The 13,440-nt window shown below is 44.3% G+C and overlaps 1 protein-coding gene across 1 annotated transcript in view; it reads right to left on the bottom strand.

Moving 5' to 3' along the window:
* ESPN (espin) overlaps positions 1–13,440 on the bottom strand; it is a 3,774,415-nt gene that overhangs the window by 824,933 nt on the left and 2,936,042 nt on the right. The gene's annotated exons all lie outside the window — the stretch shown is intronic.

Genomic DNA, 13,440 nt, shown 5'->3' with positions numbered 1-13,440 from the left:
TCCTGGCTAGTTCCATTCAATTAAAGAGAAGCACCAGGGAAAATTTGGAAGGGGGAATGAAGGAGGGATGTTGAACCACATGAAAAGAAGACAATATGGCTCTATCATTATGGTAAATACATACATTTCATATCAGATGTCATATTTTTTCATCCAGTTCAACTTTTGTGACATTCCCTAGCTGCCTCAACCCTGAGAGGTATCAAGTAAGGATATTCCTGAGAATGGTGGAATCAGATGTGTATCAAGTTTATAACGAATAATGAATTACACCAAGCTGCTGCAGCACAGATTTCATCTACAGGAACTCTGTGCATAAAAGCAGCAGAAGCAGCCACAGCCTTTGTTACCTTATCTAAGCAGAGTCCCAATTTTTCATATACAAATGCTATGCAGTCAAACAACCACCTAGATAGCATGACATCTGAAACATTCTGCTCTAGCTTTGTTTTTAAAAAAGCTACAAATAACTAATTAGATTTTCTGAATTCCTCAGTGCATAAATCTAAGTTGTCTGTGGGCATCTAGTGAATGCAGAGAATATTATCCTTTATTAGAAAATTGTGGAAAGAATACTGGTAAATTAATGATTTAATTAATGTTCATTTCAGTTGTCGCTTTTGGGATGAAAGTAGGATTCCTTCTCAAAGAAACCCTATCCTTACAGAAAACCAAGTAAGGGGGTTTACAACAGTGTCTGTAATTCAGAAATCTTTTTAGCTGAAGTCATGGCCATAAGAAAAATAGTCTTCCAAGAAAGGTACTTTAAGTCTGCTGAAGCTGCCAGTTCAAAAGGAGGCTTTGTTAATACTTGAAGCATAACAATTACATGTCATGCAGAAACTGGATCCCTTATAGGAGGCCTCAGTAAGAAAGTTGCTTTTAGGAATGCCTTTGAAAACGTTAGAGAAGCTATAGGTTGTGTCCAACATAGGTTCATAGGTGAGTACTAGGCTAATGGCCCTGGAGCCTTTACAAGCCTAGCCCATAGGATTACCCTGGCACCATGCCACCCAACCTTAGTTCCCGGCACCTCTGTCAAGTACAGCTACTGGAGTGATCCCCGGGGTGAATTTTCTATTTCCCATCCACTCATCAAATTTCTCTTGAAAAGGGCCAGTGAGGCACTCCACTTGACATGTATGGGAAGTCTATTCCATAGCATGAGCAGTTATGAACCTGTCCCTCCAGCTTGCTCTGTTGAATGTGGTAATGAGGTTCATAGGTGTGTAATTGGCTAATCGCCCTAGAGCCTTTACAAGCCTAGCCCATAGGATTACCCTGGCATCGTGCCACCCAAACTTAGTTCCTAGTGTCTCTGTCGAGTAGAGCCACTGGAGTGATCCCTGGGGCGAATTTTCTATTTCCCATCCACTCATCAAGATTACTCTTGAAGAGGGCCAGTGAGGTGCTCTGCTTGACATGTATGGGAAGTCTATTCCATAGCATGGGCAGTCTCTGTGTTATGAACCTGGCCATCCAGCATGTTCTGTTGATTGTGGTAATGATGTTGAGGTCTCTGGAATGTGTGGTGCAGAGGGATTGGCATTTCTTTAGATGTAGCATTTCTAACAGAGTTGGGTCAGACACGGCTTTGTAAGTCAAGCAGAGATCGCCTTTAATAGGCGATATGAGACAGAGAATAGCTGGAGTTTTTTTGAGTCTGTCCATATAGGACAACTGTTTAAGGCCTAGGATCCTCTTTGTGAGGTACTTTTGCGGCCTCTCCAGTTGTTGCAGGTGTCTAGTGAGGTACATGGCAAATGGGGCATTGTACTCAATGATTGGCCTGAGGGGAAGAGTAGAGGGAGACAATGACCTCTTTCTTCCTGGATAAAACCCTTAGTAATGAGATGTGCCACATAGAAGGACTTTCTGACCACAGTGGCACTGTAGTGGTCAAAAGAGAGGTTGCAGTCAATCTGTGTGCCCAGATCTCTTATAACACCTTCTGTGTTCAGTGAACTACCATCAAAGTGGTAATTTAAGGGAACCGGGTTTTTTGCCAAAGGGGATGCAGACAAATTTTTTGGCATTGAGCTTAAGGCCATGGTTCTGACACCAGTCTTTGGTCTCATTGAGGCCTTTCTGTAGGATGTCAGCATCACTTGGGGAGTTAATAATAGCTCCCAACTTGCAATCGTCTGTGAACTTTGTCAGCCAGAGTCGCTTTGTGTTGGCCTGGACTTCAGAGAAGTAGATACCAAACAGGAGAGGACCCAGGACCAAACCCTGTGGGACTCCACTTGTGACTGGTCAGCAGTCTGACTTGGAGTCAGCTACTTTCACACTGTGGGTTCTATCTGTGAGCCAGTTTGAAACCCACCTAGTGATACAGGGGTTGAGGTCTCTGCAGCGTGTGGTATGGAGGGATTGGGATTACCCTTAGTAATGAGATGTGCCACATACAAGGACTTTCTGACCACAGTGGCAATGTGGGGGTCAAAAGACAGATGTTCTTCGTGTTTCACTGTTGCAGTCATTACATTTGGGTTATCTGCTTGCAGGTAGCCCTCATCGGCCTGATTAACAAAGGCTTGGGTCCTGCTGCTGCTGTCCCTTCTTCCATGACGTCAGGTCGTCAGGGGTATAAATCATGCAGCCAATGCCATTACATCAGTCTTTCTTGCCGTGCGGTGCCCGAAGCAGAAGCAGTTCGTAAGTGCCGGTCGGCCGACTCCTGAAATTTTCTTTTTCGAGTTTCAGAACCAAAGTCTTCAACTAAAGCTAAATACCCCGTTTTGGAAACTTTTTCTTGCTCCTTACCGATGTCAGTAAAAGTTAATAACTGCATTACTTGTGGAAAGCATATACTTCATAAAGATTTTCATTCGTACTGTATTGCTTGCGTAGGCCCTGACCATGACGTACCTTGCTGTCAGTTTTGTGCTTTATTTAATCAGCACACTATCCGTCGTCGGTATATTTTCGCCTCTAAATATTTCGGTTCTCGGTTTAATTATCCAGAAATGTCGTCGGTTAGCCATCCGACTACCGGGATTATGAAAAAACGCAAAGATAAAGACAGAGACAGGCCACCGAGGTCCAAAACCTCCAACGACACTTCTCCTAAGCCAGTCGCCAGTTTGCCGGTACTCAGTGAGGCGCTTTTGCAGCCCCTGATACCTGCTACTTCTGATTCGCAGGCCTCTACTGAGACCCATTCGTAGTCCGGTATGCCACGAGATGCTTCAACTATGGAACCCGCAGATATCTCTACCTTGGATGGGTCCGGAGCCGCTGTGCAGGCACCAGCTTCTGAGGGTGTATTCAGGCCTACGGACTTGCATATTAAACCGTCGCCTCCTTCTTTACTTAGGCCTAAATCTCGAACCATGCCTAAATAAAATGACGCCCAGATCACATGCTCAGGCCTCTATGCCTAAAAAAACAATGATAAGAATGGCTAAAGATCTAATAACTCTAATCAGGGGTAGCCAACCCCCCCCCCCCCCTCTAAGAGGCCTAGGACTGAAGTTGATTATGAATCTTCTGATCAGGATTTTGTGTTTTCTGATTCTTCTGATGATCTGGATTTGCCATTATCTACTTATGAAGATTCTGATGCAGAGGACTCCATTCCCTCTGCTTCCCCTCCTGAGGATTTTTCTTTTGGGGAAACCTTACATACTCTAAGGGAGCATTTCTACTGGGAAAGCCAGGATTTTTCTGATTCAAAAAAGAGGCTTAGGGATTTCCTTCTCCTACCTCAGCACAGGGCTTTAGCTATTCCCCCTGTACTAGACATTGTTGATGATCCTTTTTCGGAATCTAGTTTGGCCCCTGATTCCTTGCCTCCTGCTCCCAGAAAACCTGATAGATACTACAGGGTCCCTGAGTCCCACAAGTTCCTTTTTAAAAATCCTATTGCAGATCCAGAGACTATTTCGCAGGGGCCCAGGGGCATTAAGGCTTCTACTGCTAAAAATCCTACTCCTATTGATAGAGACTCCAGGGAGCTGGATAGATGGGGAAAGATGGTTTACACTTCTGCAACCTTGGCCATTAGGGTTTTAAACTGCCAGTTTCATATGTTAAAGTATCAGCAACATGTTACTGAACTGCTTAAACAGAAAATTATGTTGATTCCTGACTGTGTGGAAAATAAAGAATTACAAGATTTAATGCATTCTGCTGAACAAGTTGGAAAACATACTTTGCAGTGTGGTTTTGATTCATTAGAGGCCTCTTGCAGGGCTGCTGTTACTGGGTCTGTGCTCAGAAGGCATGCTTGGCTTAAGGAGCAATCTTTGTCTGATCATGTTAAAGCTAAATTGTTGAATGCTCCCTTAAATCAGGACTGCCTGTTTGGCAACAAGGCTGAGGAAGATCTTAAAAAGATGGAAGATAAAGCTAAATCTATGCAAACTGTTAAAGATTTCTTACAAGTTCAGCCTCCTAGCTTTAGTAGGCACTGGCCCTCTAAGAATTGGTCCTTTCCAGCCCCTTCCAGGTCTTCTCAAGCCAAACCCAGACACAGCAAAAACCCCAGGTTTCAGTCCCAGAGGACACACAGGACTAAGCAGTGGGGGGCCACCACTTCCAAATCTGGGACTAATAAGACTCCCCCCTATGGTAAACTGTCTCAATGACTTCCTTTTAAAATTTCCAAGCACTTATCAACTAACTGCTCCTTTGGGGAGAAAGATTGCTCTTCATGCAAAGAACTGGGAACTCATTACCCAGGACAAATGGGTTTTAAATATAGTGTCCCAGATTTCACTTCCACACGTTGCCAACACCAAGCGGGTGGTCAGACCTACCCCAAATCAGTGGGCAGAGGCTCAAAACAAGTACTTTCTCTCTTAAGCCTGGGGGTTATTCAACTGGTACCAGAAGAGGAAAAGGGACAAGGTTTCTACTCAAGACTTTTCCTGGTATCCAGAAAAGACAACTCATGGCTTCCTATCCTGGACCTGTCTACTCTAAACACCTTTTTGAAGATTCCAAAATTCAAGATGCTGACTCTTCACCAATTATTTCCTATGCTAGGCAAAGATGCCTGGTTGGCAACGCTAGATTTAAAAGAAGCATACCTGCACATCCCAATCAGGGAATCTTGCAGAAGATACCTACGCTTCAAAGCAGGCTACACACACTATCAGTTATGTGCACTGCCCTTTGGCTTATCTACTGCACCCAGGGTATTCACAAAGTGCCTAGCTCCAGTTATTGCATTTTGCAGGCAAAGAAATATTCAAATATACCCATACCTGGACGATTGTCTAATTCAGGCAGAAAGCCAGGACATACTTTTGAATCATCTGGCCTTTGTTCAAAGGGTTCTAACTTGTCTGGGGTACACCATAAACGAAAAGAAATCACACCTGGTACCCTGTCAACAAATTATATTCCTGGGAGCAAGCTGGAATACAACTTCCCAGATGCCTTACCTCACACCAGAAAAAAAAATCATTTGACAACCTACTTCAAACAAGTGGCCACAAAAACCCTGCTATCTGCAAGACAAATACTGCAAGCCTTGGGGTTCATGGCCTCCTGCATTCTTCTAATTCCATATGCAAGACTGCATATGAGGAAACTACAGGTATCTAAAAAGCCTATGGTGTCAACATTCTCAGGATCTAGAAGCAATGATTCCTATCACACCTTGCCTACGCCTAGAGCTCCTTTGGTGGGCAGAGGCCTGTCACCAAAACAATGGACCACTTGTCACACCACCCCCTGCCGCCCAACCCTAACAACAGATGCATCAGACTATGCATGGGGGGCTCACATGGCAGGGAAGTGCATTCAGGCCAAATGGAACCCAAGTCAAATGCACCTGCATATCAATCGAAAAGAAATGTTAGCTGTACAGAATGCTTTGACAGCTTTCAAGGACCACATTCTTCCAGGACAACTAATGGTAAAGACGGGCAACACCACTGTTATGTGGTACATAACCATGCAGGGGGTTAAACATTCTTACCCCCTCTGCAGACTAGCCATGGCATTGTGGAACACAGCCTTGAGCTAAGCTCAATTCCTGCCAGGAAAATTAAATACATTGGCAGACAGACTAAGCAGAAACCACATGGACCCACATGAGTGGAAACTGGAACTAAGGATTTTCAATATGTTGACAAGCAAATGGGGAAGCCCATATATAGACCTGTTTGCCTCTCCCCAGAACTACCAAATGGACAAATTTTGCACAAGGATTCCCCACAAACAAGCCTGGAAAGTGGATGCTCTGTCCTTCAGCTGAAAAAAACTATCAGTCTATGCCTTCCCCTCTCTGCCTCTGCTCTCCAAAGTACTACTAAAAATCAAACAGGACAAACCAAGGATGATTTTGATTGCTCCAGACTGGCCGCGCCAACACTGGTACCCCCTCCTGCGCAGTGTATCACGGTTATCCCCATGGCACCTGCCTCAGACTCCTTCCCTATTGTCTCAGCAGGAGAACCAGATTCTGCAACCTCAGCTTCCCCCTCTCTGCCTCTGCTCTCCAAAGTACTACTAAAAATCAAACAGGACAAACCAAGGATGATTTTGATTGCTCCAGACTGGCCGCGCCAACACTGGTACCCCCTCCTGCGCAGTGTATCACGGTTATCCCCATGGCACCTGCCTCAGACTCCTTCCCTATTGTCTCAGCAGGAGAACCAGATTCTGCAACCTCAGCTTCTAACACTGAACCTTGCAGCCTGGCTAATTACATAATCTCTCCTTTATCATCCCTCAGTAAACCTGTGATGGATATCATTTTAGTACTAGAAACTCTTATGCTGAAAAATGGAAAAGATTCTGTGCCTGGAACCAATCTCAAGGGATGAGCACAGCAGCACCCAATTTACCTCAGAGTTTACAATACTTAACTGAGATGCTTCACAAGGGCCTGTCTTTTTCCTCCATTAAAATCCATGCCTCAGCCATTTCAGCTCATTATAACACAGAACCTCCCCTCTTCTCTTATCCACTGCTCAAGCAGTTCTTCAGAGGGGCCAAAAATTTGAGACTACCCAGGAGAGCTCCAACCCCAGCCTGGGACCTTAACTTTGTTTTGGAGAAACTCACTCTACCTCCTTTCGAGCCAGCTGCTACTGCAGACTTAAAATTTCTTTCTTGGAAAACAGTTTTCCTTTTAGCAATCACTTCAGCTAGAAGGGTATCTGAATTACAGGCCTTACGGCAGTGGATCCTTTCATCATCTTTCATGCGGACAGGGTGTCCCTCAGAACCAATCCATCCTTTATGCCCAAAGTGGTATCCAGTGTGGCTCTTAATCAGTCCATTCATTTGTCAACCTTCTTTCCCAATCCACAGAACAAAGGGGAACGGATACTGCATTCCTTAGATGTGCACAGACAACTTTGATTCTACTTGGACAGGACTTAACCTCAAAGGAAATCTGAACAACTGCAGGTGGCATTTGCTGCAGGGGCAGCGGGGAAGGCTATTTCAAAGCAAACCACTTCTAAATGGATAGGCCATTGCATTCATTTCTGCTATAAACACCATGGAAAACCTATCCCCCCTGGGGATCAGACCTCACTCCACCAGGGCTGCATCTACCTCTACAGCCTTTCTCAGAGGCGTACCTACCAGGGACATCATAGAAGCTACTACCTGGAGTTCTGTACATACCTTCACCAAGCATTATCATTTGCCAATTTTCTGTAAATCCAGAGCTGGCTTTGCCACTACAGTCTTGCAGGGCCTTATAGCTGGTCCTAATGCTATCTAAATTCCTCCTCCCAACCATAGCTTTGGGAATCTACCCAAATGTAATGACTGCAACAGTGAAACACAAAGAACATAGTACAGTTGTGTAACACTTACCATAAATGTAGATGTTCGAGTGTATTCACTGTTGCAGTCCTGGCTACCCTCCCTCCAGGCCCCTAACTTCTTTTCTTAAAAGCCTTTTTGGTGTATTTGCTTTTTTGTTGGAGGTGTATCATTGTACTTTTATATTTAATTGCTTCCCATTAGGGGGGCACCTGACATCTGGGGCAAGAAAAACTGATGTAATGCCGTCGGCTGCATGTTTATACCCCTGACGACCTGATGTCATAGAAGAAGGGACAGCAACCGACGCAGGACCCAAGACTTTGTTAATCAGGCCGACTGAGGACTACCTGCAAGCAGATAACCCAAATGTAATGACTGCAACAGCGAATACACTCGAACATCTACACTTATGGTAAGTGTACATAACTGTACTGTTGCTGTCATCCTGTGTTCCCAGATCTCTTATGACACCTTCTGTGTTCAGTGGGCTACCATTGATGTGGTAATTCATGGGAACCGGGTTTTTGTGAACTACTTTACTGGAAAGCCTGGCATCTTCAGCCACCATTAAAATTAGAGTTGAGCAAATCTATCTATATGCTTTCTCAGGGGGTAATAGAAACAGATTCTCCTTCCTGGATGGGAAAAGGTTTGCATTCAAGAATTTTCTGGTGCCAAAGAAAGAAAATTCCTGGAGGCCAATTCTGGAACTTTCCTTCCTAAACCAGTATGTGGTAGTTCCCAGCTGCAAAATGTGTTCACTTCACAACCTGTTACTCCTTTCTTATTTGAGGTTTTTTTTTTTGGTAACCGTAGACTTATAAGATATTTATCATCACATTCCTATCCATCCAGACTTCATTATCCATTTTTTGCCTTACCCTTTGGGCTTTCCACTGCTCCAGGAGTGTTCACAAAATGTCTGGCTCCAGTTACAGCTCATTGTAAGGTATAGGTATCCACATTTTTCCATATTTTTGATGACTTGCGTATCTTTTCCTAGTGTTTTTCATAGTGTCAGGGACCTTTCACTTGGGTGAGAGATCCTCTAAGCAGGTTGGAATTCCAAAAAAAAAAAAGTGTTTTTTTTTTTTATTCCAACATACATCATCGCAGTATAAAAAACCTTTTCCTCCACATGAAGAAAATAGATCTGTATTTATATCTATTTCAGAGGTTTTCCACTCAGACTTCAGTCACTGTGAGGGAATACCTCAGGATTATGGGTCTTGGAGCATCTGTAATTCTCATGATACCATAGGCAAGGATATTATCACTTCAAGATGGATCCTTTAGGACACCACATTTGAATTCCTAGATGTCCAAATCACCCAAAACAAGATTAATTACCACTTCACGGCTAGCTATAAAATATTATCTATGTCTCCTTCTGTGCATGATAGCTATCTTATCACTTTAGTTGACATCTCCATTAAACTCAACACCTTTTTACTGGGGGACAGCAACTATTCATCAATAAACTAGTTAACCTACACTGCCAGTAGTCGGCATAACTGACACTTCCGTGATAAAATAAATACTAACTCCCTTCTACAATTAGCCATCCTACTAAGGGCAAGAAAACCCTTTTGATCTTATCCTCGCCAATATGGTAATTTCTTGCACACCTCCGTATGTATCATATTCCCTTGTTAAATCAGACCATAAGTCAGTGATCCTTTCCTTTAAAAAATGTGGTACTTGTCCTGCAAATACCTTACTGTTTACAGACTTCTCAAAAACAAACCTTCAGTTTCTTGATGAACCTAAATAAATTCTGCTGTAATCTCCTCCAATGGATCTCATTCCTAAACCCACTGCCTATGTCTCTAACTACTACTCCCATTTAAACTGTTGTATTAATAATGCAGTCCCTATCCACACTAAACCCAATAAGAAATTTAAAAAACAAATACTCATATGAATAAAGTATATAACAAGAGAAAGAAATGTTGTAATCCTTATAAAAATATTTTACTTACATTAACAGCATACTTACCAAACTACTAAAGAGATGAGGAGAACAGTTCACTGTACCTATCCAGGCATCTCCAAAGGGCAGTTTCAGGTGTACTCTCCAGTCCAACTGGTGAATCTGGGCATTTTGAGGCAATGTTACAACTGCCTCATGTACACAGACAACCATCTCCTCCTACCACCAAACCCTAATACATGCGAGAGATACAATTATACAGCCAAACTGGAGGCTAAGCTCTCTCAACCCAAGACTGGATCAGACAGTCAAGAGGAGAAGGGAATTACTTGCATCACACCACCAGTCTCACATAGACCTATGAAACCAGCACCGGCAAAAAACAGACATAAATACACGAAAACATACTCGGAGGCTCTAAATAAAACTCTGCAAAAGCAACAGAGACCTCCAAAGCAGACATCCAAGCAACCTCCACCCCCCCAACACAAACCAAGAAACACATAATTCACAAAACCAGTGTGCCACGCAATCACAGACCTTAAGACAAAATAACATACCCAATACACTAGTAATAGGTGACTCTGTAGTCAGGCACACTGACGTTCCACTCACTAGGCTGAACAAGGAGAAGGTTACTGTTAGCTGCCTGTCGGGTGCCAGGATCTGCCACATAACACAAGCACTCAGGTCACTCCAGAACAAGTACAAATACGACTCTGTCATTGTCCATGTTGGTGTGAATAACCTGAGCAGTACCACCCTGGACTACATGAAAAGAGACATGGAAGAGCTCTCTGATCACGTAGCCCGGGCCAGTATGACCCTGACCCTGAGTAGCATCCTGCCCTCACCAAGAATGATGCTACAGTATAAAGAAAAAAATATCAATTTCAACAATTGGCTAAGCTTCTGGTGTCATTCAAAGGGGATCCAGTGTCTGTCTGCCTGGGATGATATGCTCGACAAGCCATGCTGCTTCGCTAGAGACGGCTTGCACCTCTCACCCTTTGGCTTTCGAATACTGGCCAAGGCTCTTGCCACCCCCATAGTGCCTATTTTAGGCAAGGCTCAAAAGACAAACCCACCACCGTAAATAGCACAAGTAACAAAAAACTGAGGGTAATGCTACTCAATGCCAGAAGTCTAAACCTCAAAATGCATGCACTCGAGGCACTCCTCAGTATGGAGAAAATCAATATATGTGCGGTAACAGAAACCTGGTTTAAGCCTCCAGAGAGCACCCCAGCACTACCTGGCTACAACTCATACCATACATTTCAGAAACAAAAACTAGACCTTAATACAAAAGCCGGGGGCGTATCCATATTCATCAAGGATACCCTCATCACCAGGTTAGTGGCACAGCACGATGGTTCAGAGATCATCCACGAACAACTAACAAAGGGCAAAACTGCAATTCAAATTGTAGCTTGCTACAGATCACCCACCATGTCCGAGGACCCCCATTCCGCATTTATGGAAACACTGGGAAACATAAAGGTCCTACCAAACACCCTGATATTGGGTGATTTCAACTACCCAAACATTAACTGGGAGAACTACTCAAGTACTAATTCCCGTGCCCAACATTTCCTAGAATTTATAAACTCAAACGCCCTGGGTCAACTGGTCAACACCGCCACCAGAGGTGACGACATATTGGACTTGGTCATCATCAACATGGGCGACCGGTGTTCCACACCGGAGGTCAACCCCTTGCTGGTTAGATCTGACCATAAACTAATCACTCTGGATATCCACATTCTGCCCCCACTCCCAGTCAAGGAAACCACCGTGAAACACTTTTTAAAAGCAAACTTCACGCTACTTAAGACCGAGGTGAAAAGTTTCAAAGCCTCCATGCTGAATGATAACGCATGCACTCTACGGATACCTACAAGAATGCATGAATCGTGCTATCCCATGCAAAACCAAGACTCGCTCCTCCAAGAAAAGGAAACCAGTCTGGTGGACCCCTGCCATAAACAAGCTATAGAATAGAAGGAGGAAACTAGTACAGAAAAGAGTAAAATCCAAGAAGGGAAGACATCCCTGATCAGTATCAGCAAGAAACTATGATGCCTCATAAAATCATCCAGGCTAGCTTCAAAAGAAAAATTGCCAAGCACTCCAAAGATAACCACAAGGCATTCTTTAGCTATCTCAAGAATCTAAGTGGCAATTCACAGATCTGCTCGGAGTTAGTGCAGAATGGCACAAAATACACTGAACCGACCGATATCGCCAACATCCTGGCAGACAGGTTCAGTGCTAACTTCACCCCCCCTCTCACCCCCAAAAGGGCCCATAACCATACCAGAAGACTGTAATGCCCCTGAAATCATGGACAATCAGGTTAAAACAGCCCTCTCCAAAGCCAAAAACACAGCATCAATGGGACCAGATGGTGTCCCAGGCTGTGTCCTATACGAGCTCAAAGATGAACTAACCCCACACCTAAACACACTGTTCAAACTCAGGCTCTCCACAGGCTACGTGCCCATAGAGTGGTGCACAGTAACGGTTATTCCGCTCTACAAAGGTGGAGCCACAACAGAACCCAGGAACTATCGCCCTATAAGCTTGACTAGCTTGGTCTGCAAGGCTATGGAGTGCATCACCATGGATCTCATTAACAGAGACATTGGGAACCTTCAAACACTAGACCCTACCCAGTTCGGCTTTGTTAAGGGCTGATCATGCCTCCTAAACCTGGTGGACTTCTTTGAGACAGTTGCCAAGGCTACAGATGAGGGAAAGGTGGTCCACACAGCCTACCTAGACCTCGCAAAGGCCTTTGACACCACTCCCCATTCTGGTATTATAGACAAGCTCACCAGCCTGAACATAAACCCCTTATGTCACAAGATGGGTTGCCAACTGGCTCATGGACAGAAACCACATAGTAAGAGTTGCGGGAGCTAGATCTGACTCTAAACCGGTTACAAGTGGCGTTCCCCAGGGATCAGTTCTAGGACCCCTCCTCTTCGGCATATACTTCTCAGAGGTACAGGCAAGCACAGGAGGACTATGGCTGATCAGGTTCTCAGACGACTACAAACTAGGGGCTATAAATGACTCTCCGGCTGACACAGACATCCTCCAAAAGGGTCTCACTCAGACAGATACCTGGTATCAAAACCAAGGCCTGAAGCTAAATGCCAAAAAGTGCATAGTCATCCCCTTTGGAAAAAACAAAGTACCCACAAACTACCACATAGGTGGTAGTCCCCTTAATACAGAAGACGTAATAAGGGATCTGGGGACCCAAGTAGATAGTAATCTCTCCTTTGACAATCACATTGCCAAAGTGGTTAGAAAATCCTTCTATGTGGCCCACCTAATCACAAAAGGGTTTGCATCCAGATCAAAAGAGGTCATTGTGCCCCTCTACTCATCACTCATCAGACCCATCATAGAGTACAACGCCCCATTTGGGATGTACCTTACAAGACACCTTGAACAGCTGAAAGACCACAGAAGTACTTCACCAAGAGGATCACTGGCCTCAAACAGATGCCCTATGCAGCTCGAATGAAGAAACTCCAGCTGTAGTCGGTTGCATACTGCCTACACAGAGATGATCTCTGCCTGACATACAAGGCCATGTCCAACCCATAATTAATGGACATGCTCCACCTAAAGAAAACCATATCCCCTTGAGCCACACGCTCCAGGGATCTAAACCTCACCACAACAATAAATAGTACATGTTGGAGGGATAGATTCCTGTCCCAGAGACTTCCCATGCTTTGGAACAAGAT

Source organism: Protopterus annectens, chromosome 2.part1 (assembly GCF_019279795.1).
Source record: "Protopterus annectens isolate FY-2018-M chromosome 2.part1, PAN1.0, whole genome shotgun sequence".
Taxonomy (NCBI): domain Eukaryota; kingdom Metazoa; phylum Chordata; order Ceratodontiformes; family Protopteridae; genus Protopterus; species Protopterus annectens.
This window is presented reverse-complemented; position numbering and strand designations above follow the sequence as displayed.